At 41.0% G+C, this 27027-nt stretch overlaps 1 protein-coding gene and 1 long non-coding RNA gene across 4 annotated transcripts in view; one reads left to right on the forward strand and one right to left on the reverse strand.

Moving 5' to 3' along the window:
• Zdhhc14 (zinc finger DHHC-type palmitoyltransferase 14) overlaps positions 1 to 27027 on the reverse strand; it is a 271332-nt gene that overhangs the window by 225845 nt on the left and 18460 nt on the right. The gene's annotated exons all lie outside the window — the stretch shown is intronic.
• On the forward strand, positions 3502 to 16433 carry LOC104862980. The gene is made up of 5 exons (XR_780462.2): positions 3502 to 3608; positions 5950 to 6064; positions 12118 to 12307; positions 12625 to 12877; positions 16339 to 16433. It is a non-coding gene; the product is annotated as an uncharacterized LOC104862980 (long non-coding RNA).

The raw sequence follows: 27027 nt of genomic DNA on the forward strand, positions 1-27027 counted from the left end.
TGTGTGTGTGTGTGTGTGTGTGTGTGTGTGTGTGTGTGTGTGCGTGTGTGAGTATGTGTGTGTGTAATTCTTTTAAACACCAAAGAGAAAAATACCATAAATTTGTTCAGTTTATTGTGATTAATTGTTTAGGCCAAACTTCCTAGGAGTTAAGGGAACCCTTGGATACTCTCAAAAGTTGAGAAATTTTAATAAAACTCATGCAGGCAATAAAATAAATACTTGTCCCATAATCTCCACCAAAAGGCCACCAAAACAGAGTTCTTAAGCACAGAACAGCTCCTTCGTTCCTTCCCATCACCATGCAGCCCCTTGCACTGAGGGCAGGATGCTGGTACTGTCATTCCTGCTATAGAGGAGGGTGACCTGAACACATGACAGACCAATTAACAAAGATTCCTTTCCAGGGTTAGGAGCCTGGCACTGAACTTCTTACTCTGTGTGGTTCCTGCAGGGGACAGCTTCAGGACTGGAAGCCATTTGGTTGGACTAGCTGAGTGAATGAACTAATCTGAATGTATTAGGAGCCTCTCTGAGCTTTGATGGTTTCTAAGTAGCAAAGAAAATGGCATTGACTTCAAAGAGGTGTTCAAGTTCTACTGTCTAGAGGCTGATGTAGGTGCTTGGTTAGGACTGCCCATACTTTCATTCCTTCCACCTTGTATGCCAGGTACAATCTGGCAGACAGGAGGAGATGAGCCAGATGAAGACAGCTGCTATTTACAGACAACTCCATTAAGCAGATCAACAGCACAACAGCTCTGGAAAATAGCGATGAGAATGTGAAACAGATTGAAACCTGGATGTATGGCTAACCCAGCCAAATTGTGTATCGAATTAAGTCTTCCTCCTGAGTAAACTGTCCAGACTTGCGGGAATGGAACTGTTTGTCACATCCTACGAGATGCTCGCAGCACACATGCTCAGCCTGACTGTACTCCACACAAACACGAAAGCCTCAGCAGGAGACACCAGTGCTGACAATCTTAAAATAAACCCTACATGGTAGTAGAATAGTCCACATCCTCATCCCCAGGACCTGTGAAAACATTAGGTGATATGAAAGGGGGAATTAAGAGTACAGATAGAGAACATATTGATTGATAACCAACTAATATTAAGATGAAGAGATTATCCTGGATTATCCAGGTGAGCTCAAGGTCATCACAAGGGTTCTTAAAAGTGGAAGAAGGAATTAGAAGAAAGAACAGAGAGATGGCAGGATGAGAAGGACTCCGCCTCACGGTGCTGGCTTTGAAGGGATTCACAATATGCAGGTGCATCTAGACTCTGAAAAGGACAAAATCACACTCTCCCCTGGAGCCTACAGAAAGAATGCAGTTTTGCAGACACCTTGATTTTAGCCCAATGAGACCCATGTTAGACATCTGATCTCCAAAACTGTAAGTTGATAAATATGTATAGTCTTACGCCACTAAGTTAGTAGAAATTTGTTGCAGTAGTAACAAGAAACTAATGCACCATGCTACGCAGTCAGATCTCGGGAGGAGAGATTACATAAACCCCATCGTTCTTAGTGAGATTTTCTCAGATGTTCTCCTTTCTCCGTGAAGATTCTCTACTTTTCTGAACTTTGGCTCTTTGGCCAAGATGGTTACCTCTGTCTATCATATCAGAGGCTTTCCTGACTTACTTCCAGGTTTCTCAGGAAGAGATTTTTGAAAAGGGAAGAGAAGAGAAATGGCTATTGAGATCCTGGGATGACACTGGGGACTGAAATATAATCCCAGGTCTGCCTTATCCAGAACTTCAAGTTCATGAAGTCAAAAATGATTCCCTTTCCCCTCTTCTCTTCATCTTTCCATCCCTTCCTCCTTCCTTCCTTTCACAAATAACTATTGGGCACCTAATATATGCTATATAATGCTAGAGGCAAGGAAATATAAAAATGGTAAACTGAGCAAATAATCCTCAATTCTTATCCAAGGATCTCATTAGTTAAAGACTTACTATCCATTGAAAGCTGTAATTTTCAAACTTTGTGGGTTATTACCCATATCAATAAATACATATACATACATAACACAGTCTAACACACACACACACACACACACACACACACACACAAACTGAAATAAAATGCTCACAAAACAATACCTATCCTACCAAAGGAGATGTACTCTTATATTCTATTCTGTTATCCTTCATTCCGACTGGCATTCTACTGTATTTGTCTTCTGAAATTTCAGTTTCTTCATTCTGACCAGCAACCTAGTAAATTAATTTTGTGACCTAGTAATGGACTGCACTTCTCAGTTGGAAAAGCGCTGACCTAGAAGTCTTGATATCTGTGCCAACATGATCACTACACTGCCCCATGGCAGTTAGGCCTCAGAAATAGATTCCAGCTGCTAGTAGATCCCAAACCATTCCTCCCCCGATCCTGCAGCTGTCTGTCCAGGGTGAGTCAACTCAGGCACTAGGATCCCAGTTATTTCAATGATAACAATCACCCACCCCAAAACACACACAAGCTCTTCATTCCTTGATCAAGGGCGCTGGATGTAGAAAACTCACTGTTCTTGTCAACCAGGTACATGGCTATGTCACTCAAGTGAAATCAGACATCTGAGTGCAGAGCCATGAAGAACAAGCAGCACCCAAAGACCCAGCAATGGGAGTCAAGGTTCCTGACTGTTCAGGCCCAACAGTGGAGGTTAAACTTAATGTAAGGAGAAGCAACCAGAACTTTGGGCAGAATGCCAAATGACTAAAAATGTGCTATAATTGACTTTATTAATTACTCAGAACATCTAAGGAAGATTACTAGTTGAATATGCAAAGGATCTGGTCGGCACTCGGCCAGCCTGTGCTGGGGAGATGAGCTCAGCATGACTGTGCCTCTCTAGTGCTCCTCCACGGGGTGCTACAGGCCACCAGCTTCAGAGGGCACCACTATAAAAAGCAGCTGAAAAAGTCACAGTACCCTTTTATGTAAGAGAACATTATTTGCACAGAGAAAAATTTTTTTCAAATGGCAATGTTCACTCTCAATTACTTGTCATTGCACCTAATGACATATATTAAAGCTTATCTTTGCACAGGCTAATTTTAGACAGATACCAGTTCCCAGATCATTCATTTACAACAACACTACCCTGCTTTGCAAATCCAGTCCACTGTGTTGGGAAGATTTCTAGGCAAAGTGTTTGGCCGGGCCAAGGTTCCAAAGGTAGGATGGGCGCAGCCTTTGTGGTGTGCCTTCAGCCCTTCCCCTGGGCTGGGGCTTCAAAAACACGACCCTGACTGTGCATGGTGGGGTCGTATTAGAATGTCACCTCCGCAGAGCAATCTTAGTCTTCTTGACAGTTTTTCTGGCAGAAAATATTGAAATTGAACACAGTGCCAAAAATAGCACACATCAGTGGCACAGAAATCCCCAAAGCACGCAATGTTCCTCTCATCATAATGCCGCCTCAAGAATGCTTTATTACATCCACCCAACCCCACCGTTCTAGTGTCTGAAGGGGCCTACAGGTCATAAACAAGATGTGTCTGCGTTCTTGCAGAAGGTAGGTGGGTCTCACTGTACATTTCTGACTCTCAGTCCTGCGGGATTAATGGCGCTTCTCTGAAGTAAACTCCAGGTTAGCTCTTACTCCGGTCCCTTGATACCCAGACCCCTCAAGCCTGTGGGCCCCTTCTCCTCACTTCCATCTGCCCTTCTGGACTTCATGGATTATCTCTCTTACCACTGCTGTTGACTTTCCAGCCTTTTGGTCCTGCATTTTCTCTGCTAAATTCCAGCCCTGAATAAATCTACCCAGCCATACCCAGGTCTACCCTAACCCCATGCTTCCAGGCCCAACTAGAGAAAAACCACACCACAGGAGCAGATTTTTCCAAAACATGAACAGTCTCTAATCCTAGAGGCCTAGGAATCCTGCCACGTCTTTGTGGACATTTCCTTTTCTTAGTTTACTGAGTGACGCTTCCAACTTTGGAATCCCTCCCTCATTTCCCTCATATCTCAGCTCACTCAGCGAGCTAGTCAGGGTTAAATTAAATATCACATGGGCCTCCAGTGACACAGGTTATCAAGAACACCCTTCTCCACCTTTCTTTCCTCTTCTCCTGGAGTAAGGCTGTCCCTCCCCATCTCAGGCCAATACTCCCCCACTCTGCTCTGTCCATCTCCCTCCCTGCTCTCCCCTCCCTTGGGTCCTGGCTTTCTCACATCCCATTTTTCATCTGCTTCTCTATCTTTTCCTCTATACCAGGTGTGTCTACTCTGCAGTCTGTGGACTGCATGCAGCCCGAGCTAGCTAGTGATGAAGACCCACAAAATTGTAAACATTTAGCATTATTATGTGACTTGTAGCGACATTTTTCATGACTTGATTGCATGGTGCTGGAGCACAGACTGCATAATTTACAACTGAAGGCTGTGTAGGGGTGGGCACAATGCTCTAATAACTCCCATTCTTGCACCTGCTGCACAGTCAAATTGAAAATCATTTTTGTTGTTGTTGTTGCTATAATAAAAAACATTTTAAAATTTGGTTCTTACATACGTTAACTTATTATATATTTTATATGCACCCCAAGATAATTTCTCTTCACTCACTGTGGTCCAGGCAAGTCAAAAGGTTGGACAGCCATGTCCCAGATTCACTCTTCCCCTGACTTCTTCTCCAGATATTATCTTAAATTTCTTCTTTCCTACACTTTTTACAAAAAGGTAAAAAGGAAGGTGGTAATGAACATGAGCCCTTCCTTACCTCTTGGCCCCCAGCTTTCATCCTTCAATCCACTATAATGAAGTATCTGTTTCCACTTTTGCATGATTAACTACAATCTCCAAATTCCTAAATATAACATCTCATTGCAACCCTTTTTCAGATGCCCCTCTTCAGGATCTGATGTCTGCTCACATTTCCTGGAGTCCCTCCTAATACGGCTTCCAGCTTCTTCCTCTTTGTTCTCCCTTTTCTCTTCCCTCATTCTCTTTCAATGGGCTCTTCTGCGCTCTACCTAGATTATTCAACTATGCTGTAGCTGAGAACTACCCAGTCTAAGCTCTGTCACTCTCTCTTTTGAACTCTAAGGCCCATACAGTCAACCAATCAGCTCCATGAGAGTGGGTCCAGGTTGCCTTTCTGGATCTTGTAGATCCTAACACTGTGCCTGGCACATCATAGGCATTCTGTAAATGATTTCTGGATGAATGTCCCAAGCCAAACTCAACATTTTCCCCCTGAAAGTCTGCTCTCTCCTTAGAATTCCCTCCTCAATGAATATTGCTAGCCAATCATCCAGGAGGAATCCTCAGGTTATCCCAGATGTTTGCTTGACATTCCACCCCCTGCATCCATTCATTACCTCCATAACCATCTGTTTCAGCTCCCTCCTGTCCACTCCCAGGACCACTGCCTGGTGCCAGGCTCTCTTTGTCTGAATATGAACCAGTCTGACAGCCCACTTTGAGCCTTCTAATCTGCTGTGGCTACTTTTGATATGCACTTCTTGTGATCTCACCCTGTGTGCCTCTGTAGAAAGAATGCAGGGGATTAGGTAGGATCATCTGGTGAGGGATCCAATAGTTTCCATGACAAAGTACCTTTTGTTATGACCTCTGCAAGACAGTAAGAGGGGGAAAGTCCAAGAAATCTGAGATGGGATGAGGTAGGAAAGCATTGAGCATCACAGGTCAAAGGAACTAGTGTCCACTGGTCCTCGGGTATGAATGGGCATGAGGTTGTACTCTGAAAGCTGCCAGGCAGCCAATATAGCTGAAGACCAGGAAGCAAAATGGATCACCTGGCCAAATGAAGTTGGTGAGGCCCAGGGACAGATGGCACTGGGCCTGGAGGTGCAGTTGAGAATTTAGAGCTCTGGGAAGAAGGCAAGTGACAGATCAGGTCTGTCTTTTAAAAAGATCCCTCCACAAATGTTCAATTAATGATGGCTACTTTGCTAATAATACAGCTATCTCAACCAGAAATTCAGCATGGAGAAAGGGAGTATTAAGACCATTTCACAACTCAGGAGCAGGAAAATATCCATTATCATTGTCCTTTGAGAAGCTTGCCAACACATTCAGGTAAGAAAAAGCCTCAAAACTCAGAAAGAAAGAGGTAAGACTATCGTTATTTGTGCATGATATGTTCACATAGCTAAATATCCCCTGTAGAATCCACCAACTCTTGACCTCATAGGATAGCAGCAGATTAATGTGTAGAAGTCAGTAACCTGCTTGTATGCAACAAATTACAAGAGGCAGTGGAAAAGGCTTTCATTTATAATAGGAATAGCAGAATAAAATCCTAATGATAAATGTAATATGGATTGTCCAAGATCTTGGTGGAGATAATTTAAATTAACCTGAAGGATGCAACAAGACACTGGAAGCTTGTAGAAATTCATCAACAAAGTGATGTCAATTCTTCCTAAACTAATCTGTAAATGTGAGCCTCCTGTTCTATCAGGAGCAATGTCTCTTTAAGGTTTGGCTTCTCTCCTGTTTGGAGTTCTGTTCAACACAGAACAAAGTGAGTTTAAAATATATCACACAGTGGTTGCCTCTCAAACATCTACAGAAATCAGTTCAGTGAATGTGGTGTTTGATATGAAAAAGAAGTGTATTTGGTTTTGGTACAAACAGACTGCAAGGCAAAGCATGTGTCTGTTAAAGCTCAGGTGAAAAAAGCAGAGGCTTTGGATGAGACAAGTTGAGACCCAGCTCACCTCATGGTTTGGCAGGCAGGCTTTCTCTAGGCATCACCCAAATCCATAATTAGGGGCCTGGGTCAGTTCTGTGACATCCTGCAGTGCACACAATTGCCTGGGTGGTCTTGACATGTGCAGGTTCAGCCTGCAGTTCCAAGAGCAGCCTGAAATTCTATTTTCTAGTGAGCTTCAGGTGATATCACCCCACAAATCCACAGACCACTTGGAGGGACCAAAGTTTAAATAGGCTCAGCAAGTTAGAAGCCACTTTCTCAAGGGCAAACCTGTGGGATGAGACATATTCTTATTTATAAAACAGAGATTTTCCTGCTGATTTATGTCAAAGAACCTCGGATATAACAAGTAATATTTGCAAGTCTTTTAAGCCCATGAATTAAGCCTGGAGGTCAGAATATTCCCTCCCAGTCTAATCTAAATACTATACTGATTAAAATTTTATAACTAGAAAATTCCAAAATACCTAAAGATGCCTCACAGTTTGGATGAAAGAAAAGGGAAGCTTTAAGAATGGAATTTTAAAAATGAATCTGGCTTACTATTTTCAATTTCTAAGCAAGCTTGAGGTGTTTGAAAAAGATTACTTTATATTCTTCCTTAGGGGTAATGTTTATCCTATTTCTTTTGCGCTATCTAAGAAAGAAAAGTGTGGGTCTTCTCAGCCCTCATCTATGAATAATTGCAATTCCATATAAAAAGAAAAGGAATTTTAAAAGTCTTCCTGTATCTAAAATTTCTAAAAACCCTGAAACTTACAATACGTGTGTTCCTTCCATTGAAACTATACCTGTTTCCAGGGCTTTGTCTTACCCATTTCAGAGGTGGGAAAACTAAGGTTTAAAGTCACCTGAAAAGTCAGTACAAACTTTGGAGGACCTTATTAAGCTAAGCAATGTCAACAACAATAAACTTTACCCACTGAGTCCCAGCTGCCTTGAGGGAAGCTATTACATGTGTCTCTGGTAAGCACACAACCTCAGTCAAGTTTGTTTGGCTTTGAAAAACATTTTCTTTATCAACCCAAAAGTAGAACACAGGAGAGAGAGTAAATTCACTCCTTTATTTTTTTAAGAAGGAAAGTGACCAGGTGTGGTCTGAAAAATTTAGAAATGGTTGGGGTGTATAGCTAAGTGCGAAAGGCCTCGGTTCAATCCCAAGTACCACAAAAAAAAAAAAAAAAAAAAAAAAAAAAAAAAAAAAAAAAAAAAAAAAAAAAAAAAAAAAAAAAAAAAAAAAAAAAAAAAAAAAAAGGAGAACTAAAGTTAGGAAGGCACACGTATTTAACTGATGTGTTTGTATTTATGCAGTTCTATGATCTATATATGAAGGGCCATGAAAATAGTTACACTGTGGAAAAAGCCACTCTGTTTTTGCAAAGTGTGCAAAATTCAGAATAAAAAGATACAAAATACAAAACAAAAAATCCAAAAGCATATAATAGATTTATGCAAATGCTTTCACATATTGTTATTGTTACTATCTTTTCCTCCCTACCTATCCTGATAATGAAGAAACCTTAAAAACGTGAACCATCTCTAAAAATCATTTCATGAAAATACAACACTGAGTATGTCCACATAAAGGTAACATCATAACTATGATGTTCTAGTTAGCTTGGATTTAATTAAGTCTAGTAATCTTCCACTGATCATAGTCCCACCACAGAACTGGAGCTCCCTCCTTCCCTGTATACCAGTGGCAGAGTTTAACTGTGTCATCGCTGAAAGCTCCCTCCTATTCCTTTAAATTTGGGATGGGTGGGATGAAGGTACAAAATTTAGAAATGGAGGCAGAATGTTAAAAAAAACAATGTGAAATTTTCATTAGATAGGTATGGGAAACATCTAGCGGAGGAAAAATATAAAGTTTGCATTTTATCTCTGATGGCAACACTTGGACCGACATCCATATTTATCTCAACAGCATGGAAGTCAGCTTCACATCAGGTCTCAGCTCTGTAGTAACCACAACACCCACTTTTATTGGCAGTACCCTTTTCCAGTAGCACTAGGATTTTGTACAGAAGGAAAGAAAGGGATGTGTTATATATACTAACAAAGAGATCCCATGAGTCAGGATGTATTTGCCTGCAAAGCATCAGAAAAGCTAGCTCATGTTAGCTTAACCAATGAGATGGGCTCATCTAATACCTCAAACTGAGGGTCAGGCTGGCTGCTCCTGAGGCCTACTTGCCCAGGGACAAGAGGAGAATGCTTAGTGGGCAAAAGCTGACAAGGCCATGGTAGTGACCTAGCACATCTCGCCATTCAAGGAGTGGCACCCTCTCAATACTGGAGGTTATCTCCCTTGTTGAGTCTCCCTTGTTGTTCAGCCCACTCGACTGAAATGTGACCAAGTTCTGACCTAATCTTTAGAGTACAGTACTTCTACAGACTTCATACATGGAAGCAATTACTGAGACGTACTCAATGCTAACATAGGACACTCAATTAGTTTGGCAACAAATCATAGGTTTCACCCTACTCACTGGTTGAATGACTGCAACTTCTCTCATTAGTGTCTCTATTTTGTTTTCCTATAGCAAGAGAATCCTTGCTATATTAGAGCTCTTCAAATAACTTGGGGAGATGGTAAATAAGCGTATGAAAAGATGCTCCATAGCATATGTCATTAGATAATTGCAGATGAAAACAACAATATGATACTACTATCCACCAATTAGAATGGCTAAGATCCGAAACACCGACGACACCAAAGGCTGACACAGATATGAAGCAACGGGAACTCTTCTTATTTGTTGCTAGAGGGAATGGAAAATAGTACAGCCACACTGGAACATGACTGGACAGTTTCTTACAAAGCTGAACACCATCTCACATCTACCCAGTAATCACATTCCTAGGTATTTACCCAAATGAGCTGAAAATATGTCCTTACAAAAACCTACTCATGAATGTTTATGATAGTTGATAAAAATTGAAAGCAACCAAGATGTCCCTCAATAGGTGGTGAATAAACAAGTAGTGGTACATTTAAACAATGGAACATTATTCAACATTACAAAGAAATGAGCTATCAAGTCACAAAAAGACAGAGAGCACCCTAAATGCTCACTGTTAAGCCAATGAAGCCATCTAAAATAAATAAATACTGTACAATTCCAACTATGCAACAGTCTGGGAAAGGCAAAAATGATAGAGCCAGTAAAAAGATCAGTGGTTGCCAGATTTGAGGCAAGGAGTGGGGATAGTGGTATGAGTACAGAGGAATTTTTTAGACCAGTGAAACTATTTTACACAATATTGTACTGGGACGCATGATACTTACATGACATAACCCTATAGAATATACCTAATGTTAACTGTGGACTTTAGTTAATAATAATGAATCAACATAAGCTGATCAAGTTAAATATACCATTCTATTATCACAACCAAGGACTGGAGGGACAACCCCAGGAGGAAGGAGCCTGAAAAAGCCTTATTTTTGCCAGTGTTCCTGTAACAAACACCTGAATTTCCCAGCCCTGTCCCAGGCTTGCTGCTGAACTACTATCCTCTAAGCCTATAAGTGCATTTTAAATTGATCACAACTTACACATTTTGTATGCCATTCTAGTGTTTTATAGTACAATAGTGCAATGCAATTCCTCCATAGTCCAATATAATGATCAAGTCACTAAAAGTTCCTCTAGCACTCCCTACTCAGTTCAGCAGTATGCTCTTTCATTACATTATCTTGGGTCCTACATGTGAGCTCTGGATGAAAAGAAAAATACACAACTAGTAAATTATTTGGCTACAGGTAATGTGAAAAAGCTCGGCAGTACTTTATATACTCACTAAAATGTTTCTGGACTATTAAACTGCTGATCTGCTGGAAGATAGAGTTGTGATGAGGAGAACAGAACAGAGTTCACTGATTTTCATGATATAGTAAAAAGACACACCCTAACTCAGGATGTAATTTAATAATTTAAAGGCCTCTTGCTATTTTCAAAATGTGATAAAGTCTTATTTATTCATGTGTCCAGACCTACATTTTTAAAAACTTATCATCTTTCCTACTGTTTGGAATCCTTTCTAGATACAGTAATAGGTATACACATCTGATAATGAACAGTTAAATAAAAACATGTCATGTTTCATAAACATCTTCCAAGAAAGACAGTACAACACATCCATCCAGCTCTATAAATTGCTTCCAGAACTGCCTAAGCCCCATTCATGCCTATGGGAATAGAAACAGTGCCATATTTACATAGCACAATTTGGGAATTTCTGTAAAATTGCTAATTTAGCTTTAGAATTGATGACCCAGCAATCCCACCTGTGGGACTTTATCCTTTTAAAGATATGAAAACTGACCCTTTAATACACTTTCCACGCTGGCCTGAGATTGCTTTAAGAATGGGTCATGGAAAGAGCTACAGCTCCCTTATTTTGCTGAAGCCCTCCCAAGAACTGACAGTGTCACTTTTCCTTGGATGCTGTCTGGTCTGGATATGTCCCCTGGAGCTGGGGTGACTATCATGGGACCTGCAATGAGTGAATGAAGAGGAAGAAAGAGCCTGGGTACTTGAGACACCACTAAGGAAATAAACCAACACATCCAGGAGCCTGTCTGACCTTGGGCTTCTTATATAGACAATAAATTTATACATCCTGTAAGCGAATGTAAATCATCATCTTTCTCTGTAACTTGTGGTCCAAAGCTGTCTGATACAACCCTACGGAGAAAGTCACACATATGTGCCAAACTGTACATACAAAACAGTTTACTGTGGCCTATTTAGTAATTACTAACATCTAGAAACCTGAAAGTCCATCCTGGCTACATTATGGTCTATCCATGCTGTAGGATGCTATGCAGCCCCTAAAAAGAAAGAGGGGCTCTACATGTGCTGATACAGAAAGTTATCCCAGATATGTGATTAGTGAGCAAAAACTGAGGATACAGAACAGGATGGTGTATGTAAAATATATACATACATACATATGCTTTTATACACGTGTACACACTTTTCTCAAAGTATACTATAAAATAGCTACAGTGGTTATAGTAACTGAGGGAAGAGCAAGAATGGAGAGGTGAACTAATTTTCACTTAGTTGGCCACTGTACTATTTGAATTTTTACCATAGCAGTAATTCTTTGTAATTTCTTAAATCAAAATGAAAATTACCCTCAAAATGGTCAAAGGACTCAATTATGACAATTCACAGAAGTTCGAGTGACAAATATACATATAAAAATTACTGCCTAGAAATTCCCTCAAATCAGATGTTATTTACCATGTATACTAAGGTTAAGCAATAAAAAAAAATCTTAGATTTTTATTTTATCCACTTCCTCTATAACCTTTCTTGTTACCCACAGTCAGTATGAATTTTAGAGCTACAAACTAATTTTAACATAGCCTAAGTAACATAAAATGTATAAAATACAGTCTAATTGCAGAAGTGTAGATTTCGAAGCCAACAAATGTTTTGCAACAATTCATACCACTGTAACCCTTCCTGGAGTGAAGGAGCTACAATCATGGAGCTACAGTCCTTGAGAGATAATTTTAAGAAGACCCAGGCACTACTGAGTTTTCCAGAGTTCCTTCTAGAGCCCAGCTTATACACGGGGCACTTGTAAGTACACCCTGTAGGCACAGACACCAATTCAAATTACTCACCAATGTATCTTTTTAAAAAGTAATACCTGCCTCAATGTGCAATAACATTCCAGAGATGCTGAGCTTTGGGGGCTGTGGTTTCCACTTAACGGGTACTTTCCCAATTAAGGCTTTCCCATCAATCAGCCTCTTGAATGATGAGAATTTATCTTACTTCCTCTCTGACTTCATGGTACCTCCACTTCCAAGAAGGTGACTCTATGCTTTCCACCAGGCATCGCCTTCTATAAGTCTCATCTCCCATTAACCTGATCCCTATTTCATTCTCTCCAGTAATGTGATTTCAAAGTCATTTGCCTGCATCACCATCTCCATCCTTCTACACACCTCCCATGGGGGCAAGGATTTATTTTATTCCTGTGGTGTCCCCGGAGCCGAACAGAGGCATTTTGGATAAATCTGCAGGAGGGTCACAAGTCCAAGTTACTTTGGAGGTACTCCTTTGTGACTCTTTGAGTGTGTTCAGCAGCCCAATGGAGGTCGTCATATTGTTTACAGTCCCAGCAGTGATGGGGTAGTAATAGTGGTAAGTGGCAATGTAATAATGGTAAGAATAGTAAATGTGTGAGGAACAAATTAGTGTGAGTAGCACTGGTATCTAACACGATTGGGCTCAACTCTCTCACTTCAGGAGGAATACCGTCGTGCAAACAAATAGTTCAGTTTGAAGATTCCTTAAGCAAGTATCCCTAAGCAAATGAAATACAATCCAACTGAAAGTTCTAGGTCCTGCCCAGCACCTATTCTCTTGTACATGCATTGTATGGATAGTTCTAGTAGCACTGCCCACAGCAGCATTCTTCCATGAGCTTCAGAGAGCTCTGCAGAGAGGCAGGAAAGACAGCTATGAGGACACTCAGCTCTCTGGAGAGCTTTCACAGGCCATGTGTCCATCTTTGCTTGTGGATCAGAAGTTTCAGTTTTTCTTATGTTGATTTTGTAGCCAAAATGCTGGCCGAGAAAAACTATTTTTCTAGCATTAGTCAAAGAACTGTTCACAGAGCTCTTTTGAAAGCTGAAATGCTCCTTTCCCCAAGCCCATCTTCTTTCCCATCTTGCCATCTCCTGACACCCACTTACATGGAATTATTTAATTGATAGTCTTTGAAAATGGAAGAAATGGTCTTTAAAGTTCCTCTTGGATCCTGCTGAAAGAATCATTTCCATAACTGAGAGGTGGCAGAGGGAGGGATCTCTACCTTGTATTTCAACTGTGACCTACTTTTAGGCTTTAACTAGGTTCAGTGTCAAGGTGCTGATCTGACTCCTCATAATACTCTAAGTGATCCAAGAAAAACAATTATAAGAACTTGAAAATACAGCCAAAAATATTCAAAGGAAAAAAAAGCTTTCCAAGAAAACAATATGGTTTTGAATGTTAAAGAGGGGAAGGGAAATTGGAACAAGTGAAAAATAGCAAAATGTATTTTTTATTAAACTACAATGTCATCTGCTTTGGCAAAGGCCTGAAATTTCAGCCTTGCACTCACAGCATTGTGTCTCCCAAACTGCAAGCTCCCTGAGGGCCAGAACTGTGTCACTACCTGGTATGTAATTGCTAAGTGAGTGAATATGCTGCCATTTATATTTTTCAGACTGAAAAATTATACCTGTCATAGAATCCTTTACACCACTAGCTTTTAGTCCACTTTCTGAAGCTTTCAGGATCAGAAAAAAAAAAAAAAGAACAGTATCTCACATCTGACAAGTCTTATCCAATAAGCTTTTTCTTACCTGAAATATATCCCACATGCCCTATAGAAGCCCTAATTCTCAACTCCCAACCTTTAGGAGATAAATATGCTAGGAGTGCTCTGTTTATTCTTTAAATAACATTCCTGTGTCCTTTTCTTGGCAAACTCATCTGACAGTATGCTGATTTTTAAAATACTTTCCTATCCTTTGCAAAGATAGTATTGATAAATTGTTATGATAATATTAATTTTTTTCTCTCATTGAGTTTACTGGTACATTTTAGGTATACAGTACAGTTCCAGTCATCATTAGGATCTTGTACCTTTACATGACAGGTCTTGGTTCTCATTTTTTCCCCTGTCCCTGCTGTCCCTTAATATTAGTTAAATATTACTTAACAGCTATTGAGAGCCTATTCCAACGCAGAACATAGAAGCAACTTTAAAGAAAAAAAGCAGGAATTCATTGCATTTATGCTGGTGTATTGATGGAGAAGCTAGAAGAGTTTCAAAAAATATATTATCAATAGAGTTGTCTTGACTGTAGAGTCAGCCTGGCACCCCACTTTCTCTGACAAAATCCTTCCATTAGTCCCTCTGTGAAGTCAGGTGCAGTAAGTCTTTGAATCCTTGAATGGGTATCGTAGTAGTAACTACAGAACCAGACAAAAGTATGAGAGGTGTATGGATCTAATCATATGTTATTAAATCATGTAGAAAATGTATAATTTGGGCAGCAGGATGGGCAGGAAGAATGAAAATAATGTAATTCAGAATTTAGTCAGGCAACAGAGAGATCAATAAAAAGTAATAAGCTTATGTGGGAGGGTACAGAATTACATCTCCCCAGATAGGGATATTACCAATGGAAAGAAGTTGTGAAAGAATTTCTTAAAGTTACCACTTGAACTCAGGGGAAAAAAAGTCACCAACTTGATGTTATGGGTGCTGAGTCATTTCTCCTCACCACAGAAACTAAACTGGGCCCCAGGTGCCCATTGGTGGCCTGGTACAATGCACAGATGCAGCCCAGGGTGTCCAGCCTTAATAAAATTCTCTACCTGCAGTCCAACCAAGACAGTCAGCAGCAGCACCATAACCTCAAATTATAGCACTGCACCTCGACAAGTCCCCTTCTGCCCCAGCACAGCATGAACCAGTGCAGGCATTCCTTCTGGTTTTATTTTAAAAGTAAGAGGGAAGAACAACAGCATGATTTTCAAAATCAAGTGTGTTGGCCAGCTAGCCTAATTATTCAGATCATCAGAAAATCTCAGCCATTCAATATATTTAGGGATAAAGAAAATCTCTGCAGGGAGACAGAGGAAGTTAGCCACAGGCACACACCTGGATAGTGGCAGGTCTGGGACCAAAACTCAGTTATCTTTTTGCAAACTCAATGTGGTCTAGGACAACACAGTGACTTTAGATTTGATTCTTAGAAAAATAGCCAAACACTAAATGTCTCAGGAACTCTGCCATCCCAATTTATCATGCAGTTTCTGGACTTCACCATAATTTCAGAAAGGCAGCGCTCTTAGTTCTGTGATACTAATGTGCTAGGTCTTCAGTTCTTGGGGATCGATGGGCTGATGTAGGGAGCTGGAAGTTTCAAGAGGTGACTTCCTCATGCAATCAAGCCAGCCCAGGCAAACAGGAAAACCAGCTCCATTTGAAGCTGGAAGATCCTTGCCAAAGACAGATGAAGGCATCTGGCTGCCATTGAGTGCAGGAGCTGCAGAGAATTTGCTCACAATAGAAGTCTCTAGCAGGGGTGAGGGAAGGTCAGCCTTGGCCCTGGGTTCCTTTAAAATCCAACACTGACCCCCCACCTGTGGACTCTGGTCACCTGAAACAGGCTGTTAGGTAGAAGGGTAATGGGGTGAAAATGAGTATTTGTTACTACATTTCTGCTCAGTGATTTGGTTGACCATCTAAAAATGGCTGGCAATATTTCTTTGTACTCCTTTTTCCTACCCTTATTCTCCTTGATAAATATCACTAGCAGTTAGATAAAGATATGCCATAGAGTTAGCTGTTGTCTATGTGCCACCAGCTGTTAAATGCTTCAGGAAACACTGTCTACTTTCCCCAAAAGAACAGGACAATTGTTTCTTAAGCAGTAAAGTTTATGATAGCAGGCATGTAACATCATCCCCATCCAGGCTAAGAACTAGGTACATACACTATGTTGGAGAAGACAACTGAGGGACAACAGGAGAATTTCAGAGTAGATGTTTGAGCACTGTTGGACACATCCTGAACTTCTGGATTTGCATGTGCTTTCTCCAAGCCTCTTTGCCTAAGGGGAAGTGCCCCTCTTTCCAAGGACAAGACCTCCACCTGGCTTTGGATCCAGTCCTTCCTGCCTTCTCAAGAACCCTGAACTGCCAAATAAAATGACTCTTTACCTTAGAGTCAGGTGATCTTTGTCCATTTGTCTTGGCCTCTGTCATTGAAGGGGAGTGGTGTTAAGGGGAGTACAAAGGTAAGCACTGGGTTCCTTTCCCACCACCATGAAGAAAACAAAAGGAAAAAACAAAAGGAAAAAACAAAACAAAAGCCAGCCTCATATCCCAGATGTTGACCTCTCATCTCCCCTGCATGGCCAAACTTGTAGAGTTTGAATCTACTATCCCCACTATCATCCCAATAGAACACTTCTTGTTAAGGTCACCAATGACCAGTATGTCACCAAATCTGGCAACCACTCTGCTCTTAGCACCAGTATTCATTTAACATTGGCTGCCCCTCCCTCTGCAAGCACTCTTTCCCCACTAGTATCCTCAGCGGGGCCTCTTTCTCCTGCTCTGCCACTTTCAGCGCCTGCCCTGTCCTCCTCTGTCCATCTATAACACACACATAGCTTCTGAGGAAGACACGGGCACCTCACACTGAAGGAGTCAAGCACTTTCTCCTCTCCCCACTCCATCACCATCCAGCTATCATTGTAAACCAGGGCCTCTCCTTCACTGGCATCCCCACAACCAACCAAGCACAGAGGCGCCACATCTGTCCACTTGCCTCCATCTCCTTCAGCACTCCTAGACTTCCTCACAGCCTCTTTCTTAATATGCTCCCATCCACTCTGGTTCCTCCAATCAGCTTCCCACACTTAAACCAGAATTGTCACTTCAATGTACATGTGTGTGTGTGTGCATGTGTGTGTGGGGGGGATACTGAGGATTGAACCCCAGGGCCTTTGCACTGAGCTTCATTCCCACCCCTCTTTTATTTTGGGACAATCTCTTGAAGTAGCTCAGGTGAGACCCAAATTTGCAACCCTCCTGCCTCCCAAATGCTGGAATTACAGGTATATACCAGTGTGCCTATCTGCAATAAGCACTCTATCCCCACCCTATGGTTTCCTGCTATTTGTCTGACAGGCCCATGTGGTCCCCACTTCCAGGGGCTCAAAAGGGCAGGAGCAACTTCTGCCTGGAAAGTGCTCCACTCCACACCCACTTTGCCCTGTTGGCTTCTCTCATTCTTCAAAGCTGGGCTTCCCCCAGAGTGGAGTGCCAGCCCCAGCGATCCTCTCACTCAAACTAGATTAGATGGACAGCACATCTACCTGTGGTATGTTTTGGAGGTTAGTGTCCTTGCCCATCCCCATCACTGGGGCAGCTTGAATATTATGTGGCACATAGCAGACAGGGCCCCGGGTATGGAAATGCCTCTTGTGAGCAGTCACACTTACCAGGCTAACCCCAACCAACACATGGGTGTGCTGGGGACACTAGGACTGGCCCTTTCCTGGGAGCTCCATCCTCTGATTTTGACTCAAGGGCTTACAAATGGCTTTTCCAAACCTATCCTAGACTGCACAGGATGCTTCTACACAACCCTCTCTTCCCTATTCCCTTCACTGGGGTAAGACATGCAAGTATAAATGTTCTCCCCCGGTTGCCAGCCCTCTCCCCCGCCTCCCCTATTGAGGCATTGCCATTAAATCCCAGTACATTCATCGCTTTGCACATACTTCTCTGAGAACCCAGAGAGACACAACCTGCAATCCTCCAATCCTAAGCTCCATGGTGCAAGCACTTTGTCTGGATTGTACCAGTACCTGGTGCGTTAATTCCAGATATGTATTGAGGAATTAATGAGTGAATGAATTAATTATCATTTTGGATGAACCTAGAATACAGACATCCAGAATCTCTCATTAATTTTATGCCCTCTACTTAGTGCCACACATATCTACATGAAGTGCACGAGTACATGCTCAAGGCCATCACTGAGCGTGCAAATTCCCGCGCAACTAGTAGACAGTCATTGTAGAACTCAATCCCTCTGTCACACTGTAAGATAAGTGACACATTAGCTTCTATGCAAATTAACAGGTACAGAAGGAAAAATGTTGGACGACCTTTGTGGTCAAGTCCTTTCTACAGAGAAAGGAATACAGTGGTACCTAGAGACAGGAAATTCATCACTCGCAAATGTTCCTGAGAAACCACTGATGATAGAACCCCGAGTATAGGCATAAATCTTTTGGAAAAAGAAAAAAATAATTTGTAGATAGAGAAAAGTTTTAAGGTTCCACGGAGACATGTTTTAGATGGAAAAAGACATTTTAGAAGTTGCAGTGGAGAAAACTTTCCAGCACCCACATCCTTCCCACTAAGTTTCTGAGTATGAGAAATGTTCAGCTGCCTTCCAACTTAAAAAAAAAAAAAAAAAAAAAAAAAAAAAGCTTTAAGAGACCTAAAAAAAGGAAAAAAAAAAATCAATCTGAAAGAGCATTACCTTCTATTTCAGGTAATTTTAAAACTACAAAATAAGAAATTCCCCTTCCTGAGGCAAATTGTCTGATGGTGATGTCACATCACTGAATACTCAAAATCAGAATCAGAGAATCTCACTGTGAGAGTGAGGACGGGGCTGTCCATCTATATCTGGATCTGGTAGATCCTGACCATGGCCTTTGTTTTGGAGAGCCATCCCTCAAAGATAGTATTGTAAGGTGAGGTATTGACCCAACAGCAGACAACCTGGGGACTCACTGAGCTGCCCCTTGCCTCCCAGGAGAGCCCCATATAACCATGGATCTCACAAATACTTAATAAGTGTGTGCTCCACACCAGGAAAGCTCTGGGTATTGAAACTGCTCTACTGATAGGGTTTACATGCTACCCCCACTACTACCCCATACACCCAGGGCTCTGCTCCTCAGTTCTCACTTGGATCTGTCACTCAGCAGTGTGAGCTAATTTTGCCCCACGCCCAAGAAACTAACACCATCGTCTCTCTAAAAGACACTTATCTGAAAGTTGTTGTATCTGTAACCTCAGAATATACTGATTTCTTAACCTGTCTTCTTTCCTGTAGACCTTACTTTCCCATCTCGTTTGCTCACTCATACCTTCTTTCACATCCAGAACCTCACATACACAATGTGACTCATGGTTTTGCTATGTAGACCTAGTGTAGACTCTTTCCTGCTTTGAATGGACCATGATGCTCTTGTCTTACCACACTTTACTCTGCAGGTCACCAAAGTCACTTTAGTAGTATTGCTTCCACCTGAATTTTGAAGGTAATGACTACTCCAAACAAAGATAATTCCCACTACCTTGGGTTCTATTATCTAGCCATTAATATTCAACACACTTCCGAGTAAAGGCTATTCCTTATTTCCCTATACCAGTTGATCACTAACTCAGTGATAGAACACAACTACACACATACCCAATGACTTTGTGGCCTAAACCAGTAGCCACACATCAGAGGCACCTGAGAACCCTTTTTAGCTTTTTATTTTGAAATAATTGCAGAAGTTGCAAAAATAATGCATACAGTACTCACACTTACAGTTTCTTCTTTCCTTTGCTTTTACATTCCTTAACCTAAACCTTCATTTCACTGATCTTATTTTCTGAGAAAGTACCCATCATCCAATTTCCCCAACAGTGACATCTTATAAAAGGAAGATGGTTGGTACAGTACAACGGGCAGACTGCAGACTTCACTACATAGCACCATGCATTGTGTGTATTAATATAATCTTTGTATATAATTTTATATTTTATCATATGTATATAATCAAAACATGGCACTATCCCATCTACACAAAGGATTTTGTATTCCTCTTTAAGTTCATGTACTTCTTCCCCTCTTCTTACCCCTGGCAATCACTTATCTGTTCTCCATCTCTATAATGTCATTTTGAGACTATTACATGTGATATTACACGGTATACAACCTCTTGAGACTGGCTTTTTTTCACTCAATGAAAGCTTTCAATAAATAATATTTCCTGAGATTTATCACTATGCTGCCCCTACCCCACCCCTGCCAACCCAGGGTTCTGATTCACCAGGTCTACAGTGCGCACTAGAAGTTGGCATTAAAAAACAAAGTTGCTAAGGAATCCCTAACCACCAATGGTCATGGGCCATGGGCTGAGACTATTTCCTCTGGCTAATGGATGACTGTGGTGTTAAAGATGGAAACAAATCTCTTGCTAATGGTGGGTAATATTACATCTATCACCTCCTTTGTTTGCCACATCCTATGGGGCTTCCAAGGAATTAGATTCGTCAGATGAACTACTGCACTTCCATATAAAATGGCATTAGGGTTCACCTTGTTCTTTCTAAGGTACATAATAATTGAGTTTGTGGGGTTTTTTCCCCAAAAAATTTGCCCAAAACTACTTCTGGCTTAAATGTCCTTAAGCCTTTATACATAAACTTTGATTTCTTTTTCATTCAGAATCATTTTTTTTCAAACAAAATACACTACATTAAACAAGCACTCTATACTCAAATAGCACTAACATGACGGAGCTCGTGCTACTCTTATTTATTTTTCCCATGTTTAATGGAAGACGATTACAAAACATGTATATATGTTTTGGCTACAGTTTGGCTGACCTTGGGACAGAGAATTTGTGAAAAAACAAATACCACTAGGTAAGGGCAGGCTCTTGGTTACAAACATAAGCCACCAGGAAAGTTCATTTGGGTCTCACTGAGAAGCTAGCCTGTCAGCCTCTCTCCACTTTCAACGGGAACTTGAAAATCTCTTAGAACAGCTCCAGGAGGTCAGGAAGTGAAAGACCAACCTCTCACCATGCCTTTGGAAGAAATGGGAAACCACAGAGAAACACTTCCACTGGACTGCAGTGAGGGCAACAAAAGAAAGGAAGAGGTGACTTTGGTCATTCCTTTGTTCTTTCACTCAATCACTGTACTCTCCCACTAGAACACCAACCCCATGAGGACAGAGATGTGGTGTGGTGTGCCCTGTCCCTTACTCTACTCTGGTGCTTGACTTATCACTAGTACTCGGTAAACATCTGTGGAGAACCATATTTAACCAGTACCTAAGGTAGTGGTCAGCTCCATGTTCAGCACCTTGCAGGCAGAGAAAGGAGGTCACTTATGTGAACAGTAATAAAGTTGCTTCTACGAGAAGAGCCCCAAGGAGCAAGCTCAGCAATGAGCCACAAACAAGTCACCTGCTGTTGCCTCAGGCTCTGGAAAGTAGGGTTTAGCCAGAATACCTGATAACCTACCATAGAAATGCCACCAAGCGCCCCTGATGCCCATCCATCCTAGCCTCAGATCTTGGTGCCCTTCCCCTTCCCTGAGTGGATTAACACAGCCCTTCCACTGGGATACGAAGGCAAAAAGTGCTAGCATTGGTTAATAACAGTGCTCTGTCTTCCATGGTAGTAGATTTATCAGGACATACAGAAGCACAGAAAAGATTCACTTCCTAACTGGCCTTGCTGCCAATTAGGACCTGGTGACTAAGATCCAGCAAATGGGATATAAGTGAGCATACCACACAGCAACTCTGAAGGGGTTTGTGGGGACTCTTTTTGCCCCCTCTTTCTTCTCTTATTCAGTCTAGTACCTGTAAATTAGGTGCAATAGCCAGAGCTCTGCCTGGCATCTTGGGATATTAAAACAAGTGACACATCCTAGGAAACAGGAAAAGATGAGAAGGGAGGAGCTTGGGTTTCTGAACATCCTATGGACAAGTCACCAAGGCCAGCCCAGACTGCCCTCCTCTGACATTTTGTATGGAAAGAAAAGTCTTTATCTTGATGAAGGTACTAAGATTTGGGGGTTTCTACCATTGACAGCAAAGCCTAGTCCTCACAAAACTGATATATAAGAGATTTACTCTAATAATACATCCTGCCAAAGATCTGGTATCTTAAAGATTTGTCATCATTAATATTTCTGGCTCCTTCTTGAGCCTACTTCTACTTTTGGCCTTTACCACTTTTTAGGTTAAAGAGCTTCGTATTTCCTAGCAACATAGCAGTACTTACAGGAGCATGCGGACTCACATCATAAAATCTTGCTTCTTGCTTATTTTATTTTCAAGAAGGAGATGGTAGGTTTTCTTTTCCAGGCAATCAACCAACCGAAGTTTGTTTAACTCTGAACCCTCATGTCATTCTAATTGACCTGGAATAAATAAGGTGCTTGAGGACAGACAAACAAGAGGTGCCTGACCCATCAGACAGAAATAAAATTAATAGGCAAGCACTCAACTCTGCCCTTCTTGAAGGTGAATGTACGCCAGTTTCATTACAGTCACGTGGCCAAAGCACCACAGCAATTTTGAAAAGATTCACCCTCCATTTATTTTCATTTATTCACTTTATTTTTTAGCTTTGTTTTGTAAAGTGATTCTTTTTTTTGTTTTTCATTAAGAAGGTTTTTATTGAATCACCCATGAAATATATTCTTTATGTACAAAGGAAACACAGTAGTCTAACAGAACCACTGGGAAAAGCTATAGTGTCTAAGGATGGATTTTTATCAGTGGAAACCACAAGTGAATGAAGAAAGACCCTGAGTTTGTATCGTATTTCAGGTACTTTACTACAGATAAAGTATTTTACCTTGCATTTTTAATAATGTTTCTTAGTACATGTTTATAATACATAATAATAATATTTATCATGGGCAGGTGGTACACATACATTTTGATTCTTTTTACGTCCCCTTTCCCTGCCTCTCTTCTCCCTCCTTCCCTCCCTCCATCTCTTGGCCCTCTTTCCATATGCAAAAGATCTATCTCCCCATTTTCTATTATCTTTAGAGCTGGGAAAATTACTGTGTCTTCTCAGATTAAAAAAGAATGGAATGGCTTGTTCTGGGCAGTCTACAAAAATTACTTGGGGAATTTCACTTAATAAGGAGAGGGACATTAAGAGTTCATTTTCCTCCTGGGGGACTGCTGCATCCAGTCATTTCTGGCTTCACAAAGGAATTGTGATCAACAACAGCATTCAAGGGCACCATTTAACTGGCAAACATCACAGTTATATCTTTATTTTGGAAATTTTCCAGAAGAGAGAAATGTCATGTTTTAATTAAAAACATTCATATTGATAATCTTCTGACAGCTGGAAATCGACCATACTGAGGGAGGAGTAACTTCCTGAAATTTACACAAAGGTGCCTTATAAGTTAGTGATTTATTAGCCAGTGCTCTGCTGGGGTAACCTGGGCTTAACAGATAGCCCTTCTGAGGCTGTCTCAGTGAGCCGACCTCCATCCAGCTCTGTGAGCTAAAGTTTTCTAAAAACATATTCAACTGTGGGATATTATCTCAATATCCTCATCTGTCAGTGTGAACCCAGCACGACCCTACGCTCGGCGATGCCTGAGAACCCACCTCAGGTTCTCCAGTGGCCAGATACCTGGATCACTTTGACTTCTTTCTCCTCCCTGCACCCCTCTCAGCACTGGTCGCCTTTGATCGCAATCCCTGCATCACCTCTCTCCTTTCCCAACAGTAGCTTCCTGTGCAGAGCGTTGGAGCTTGGTGACAAAGTAATAAACTAACCTATGCTCTGGAACTGGCGTGACACAAACTTCATAGTATCCCCTTGCCCACTGGGGAATGGATTTTTAACAGAGCATGTCCTCAGAAAGATAAGGCTTAACTTCCTATCTGGAGGGTTAACAAGGAGGGAAAGACGGGGTGGGCACGGGAATAATCTGGGGTGGGGGTTGGGGAATAATCATCCAGAGTTCTCAATGGTCTTCAAGCAAGTTCACATCCTCTCCACAGTACTGAACTGCTGCAAGTTCATGACAATACTTTGCTTATATAGTGGTTCATTTTGGGGGGCAAATCCGTATATCTGATTTGATGCACTAACTATAACTTTGCTTATATGACAAGCACTGTTAGAGAGTTATAATAAAAACCATTTATGCTTTAGTAAATCATTCCTCAAAATTCATTTCCTTATGCAAACATGCACTGTAGTTACAATTAACAGCACAGCATTGTCATCCAGCTCATCATCACCTTTATCATTAATATGGACTCTTGGAGGTTTTCTGACCAAAATTTCCACAATCCAAGAGAACACTACAAAAACAAAATAGAACAAAAATACCTAGATCTTTGCATCTATGTGGAGAAGGTTTGGCACTGGATTTTCTCTTTTTCTTTCTTTCTTTTTTTTTTTTAAACAGTACTAGGGATTGACCCCGGGGCCTCACACATACTAGGCTAGCACTCCACCCCTGAGCTGCATGCCTAGCCCTTACTTTATTTTCAGATGGTCTTGTTAATTCCCCAAGCTAACTTGAACTTGCTATCCTCCTGCACCATAATGTCCACCTTGCACTGGATCTTGATGGTATAAAAAAGCTCTCAAATTGGTTTTGCTCTTTATGTCTCCGGATTCAGACTTGAACATAACAACACTCCTGATCTATTTAAAATACATACATATATACATATACATATACATATACATATACATATACATATACATATATATACATATATACTTATATATATATGGATAAATTTAATGAGCAGGAAAAATTTAATTAAACAGGATATTCAGATGCATTCTTCTTTGCCACTGAGGTTGAAATCCACCACTTCTGAAGGCAGATGTTCAAACATCTGCATTGATTGACCTGGGGGGAACTGTTTCTCTTACCCAGTGCTTCTAATTCACTAGCATATCTTTTTGTTTCCTAAAATGTCTGCAGTGCAGGAGGGATGCATTCCTTAACTTTAACTCCTAAAGAGAAAAATACAGCAATGGTTAAAGACTGTATGATGAAGAACTGATTTTGAAGGAGCAAAACTAAAAAGTTGTTTAATACTGTTCTCATAATTTTCCTGTTAGTCTAAAATATCTCAAAATAAAAAATTTAAGTTAAAAAAAAGTTGTCTAACTAAATAAAAGCATCCAACTTCCACTTAAGGTCTATGAACCATACCCTGTGCTTTGTGCTCCAAGTATATTCTCTCCTGGAAACTGTCAAAAGTTATGTTTTTCCCCTATGAAATGGGCACTTTCCAGGCAAAGGGGAAACAAGTCACAAATATCCACTAAGGCTTCCATCAGCATCAAGGAGTCTTAGGAAAGCAGCATTATTTCTTAATGGCCCCCAAATTCTGTTCTCAAACATTCTCGATAAGGAATACATCAACCTGTAGGAGAAAACTGAATATGCTAATGGGCAAGAAGTAGAAGGGCACCTGGACAAATGACCACAGTGATTTGATGTTAGAAAGTGGTTGTTTGGGTGAGGCAAGCTCTGGCTTGGGGTTCTTTATTTCAAGGTAATTATTGCAGTAAAAATCACAACAATGACAACCAGAAAAAATAAAAGCAGCCATTTTGCCACAACAAATATTATTGTTCACATATAACACAATCAAATATCATATGACTTAATCAGTTTTCTCATCTGTAAACTAGAACTAAGAGCAGGACCTAGTACTGGGTTGTGAGCGGACTGAGAAAGATGCCTGGCATTCCCCAGAAGGCCACGCTGGGAATGTCCTCAGATTAGGTATCTGCCATGCCTGGCATCTGTCCAGGTGCATGTGGTGCTGGCTGGGCAGGAGGCCAGACAACGGGATATCTGCCCCATCCGCCTCCCCACCCTCCTCCATGGGCTACAGGCTATGGTCTGGAGTCCCACCACCTTCCTGGCTGCCTCTCACTCTCCCTGCCACCGAAGGTGCACATGTTACAGTGTCACATTAGCTAATGAGATCATACTTGCTAAACTGAGCCACGCTAATGAGCACTGCCTAGCTAATCTGCTCTAAAGAAATTAGTTTTCTTTTTTAGCAAGCAGTCCCCAAAGTTAATTTGTAGGTTCGTTGTTCAAAAGTGGGAATGTGTTTTCTGGCAGAAACAATGTAACAAATGAAGACAGAGTTCTCAGGCCAAAGGCCTCTGCTACCCCCAGCCCTTTTCATCCTTAAGGAAAAGCACAAAAGTACAAGGAATAATAGTTCTGGGTTGAGTCCCAGGAACTGAGGGTCCCTACTGTAGGAAAGAAAGAAAGTGAATGTCTTCCCCTCTCCTAGGTATACAAGAGCAGATAAGGCTTAAAAATAGAAGAGAAAAATAAAGAAAGTAAACATCAGTTATGAGTCCATTTTAAACCAACTAAATGACCACAAATGTCACAAAATATATGCTTTGGTTCACAACCTAGTAGGTTATTTTCTTTCCTTACAGCTTGTGACACATCAGAATGGTATTTACGGAAAGGGACAAAACAAAGAAATTATGTTGAAAACTCATTTTCAAATCCAAGAGTGCCTGGTTAGGAATTCAATTCTAAATAGAATTCTCTGTGCTAAGATCTTTAATGAAAGCAAGTGAAAAATCTATGAACTCTAAAAGCCAAACTGACAAACTCAGGTGAAAATTAGAGCAATTTTTATTGTACCAAGCAATAAATCCACTTCAGAAAATAATACTACATACAGCCTGAAAATTTTAATATCTTCAATTATGGCTAAAGTAGCAATCTGCTCACCATGTTGCCCAAGAAATATAAACTTAGAGCAAAAAACTGTTGAAAGAATTTCATATTTAGGACATTTTTGCTCACAGTTAGGAGGACTGGACCATTCTACTCCTCTTTGTTCTATTCATTGCATTAAAAAAGGAGGAGGTAATGGGAAAAACCCGGATCAGCCATCACCAGAGTTCATCTCCCTTCACTTT

Source organism: Fukomys damarensis, unplaced genomic scaffold, assembly GCF_012274545.1.
Source record: "Fukomys damarensis isolate Sample0158 unplaced genomic scaffold, DMR_v1.0_HiC HiC_scaffold_14, whole genome shotgun sequence".
Classification (NCBI taxonomy): domain Eukaryota; kingdom Metazoa; phylum Chordata; class Mammalia; order Rodentia; family Bathyergidae; genus Fukomys; species Fukomys damarensis.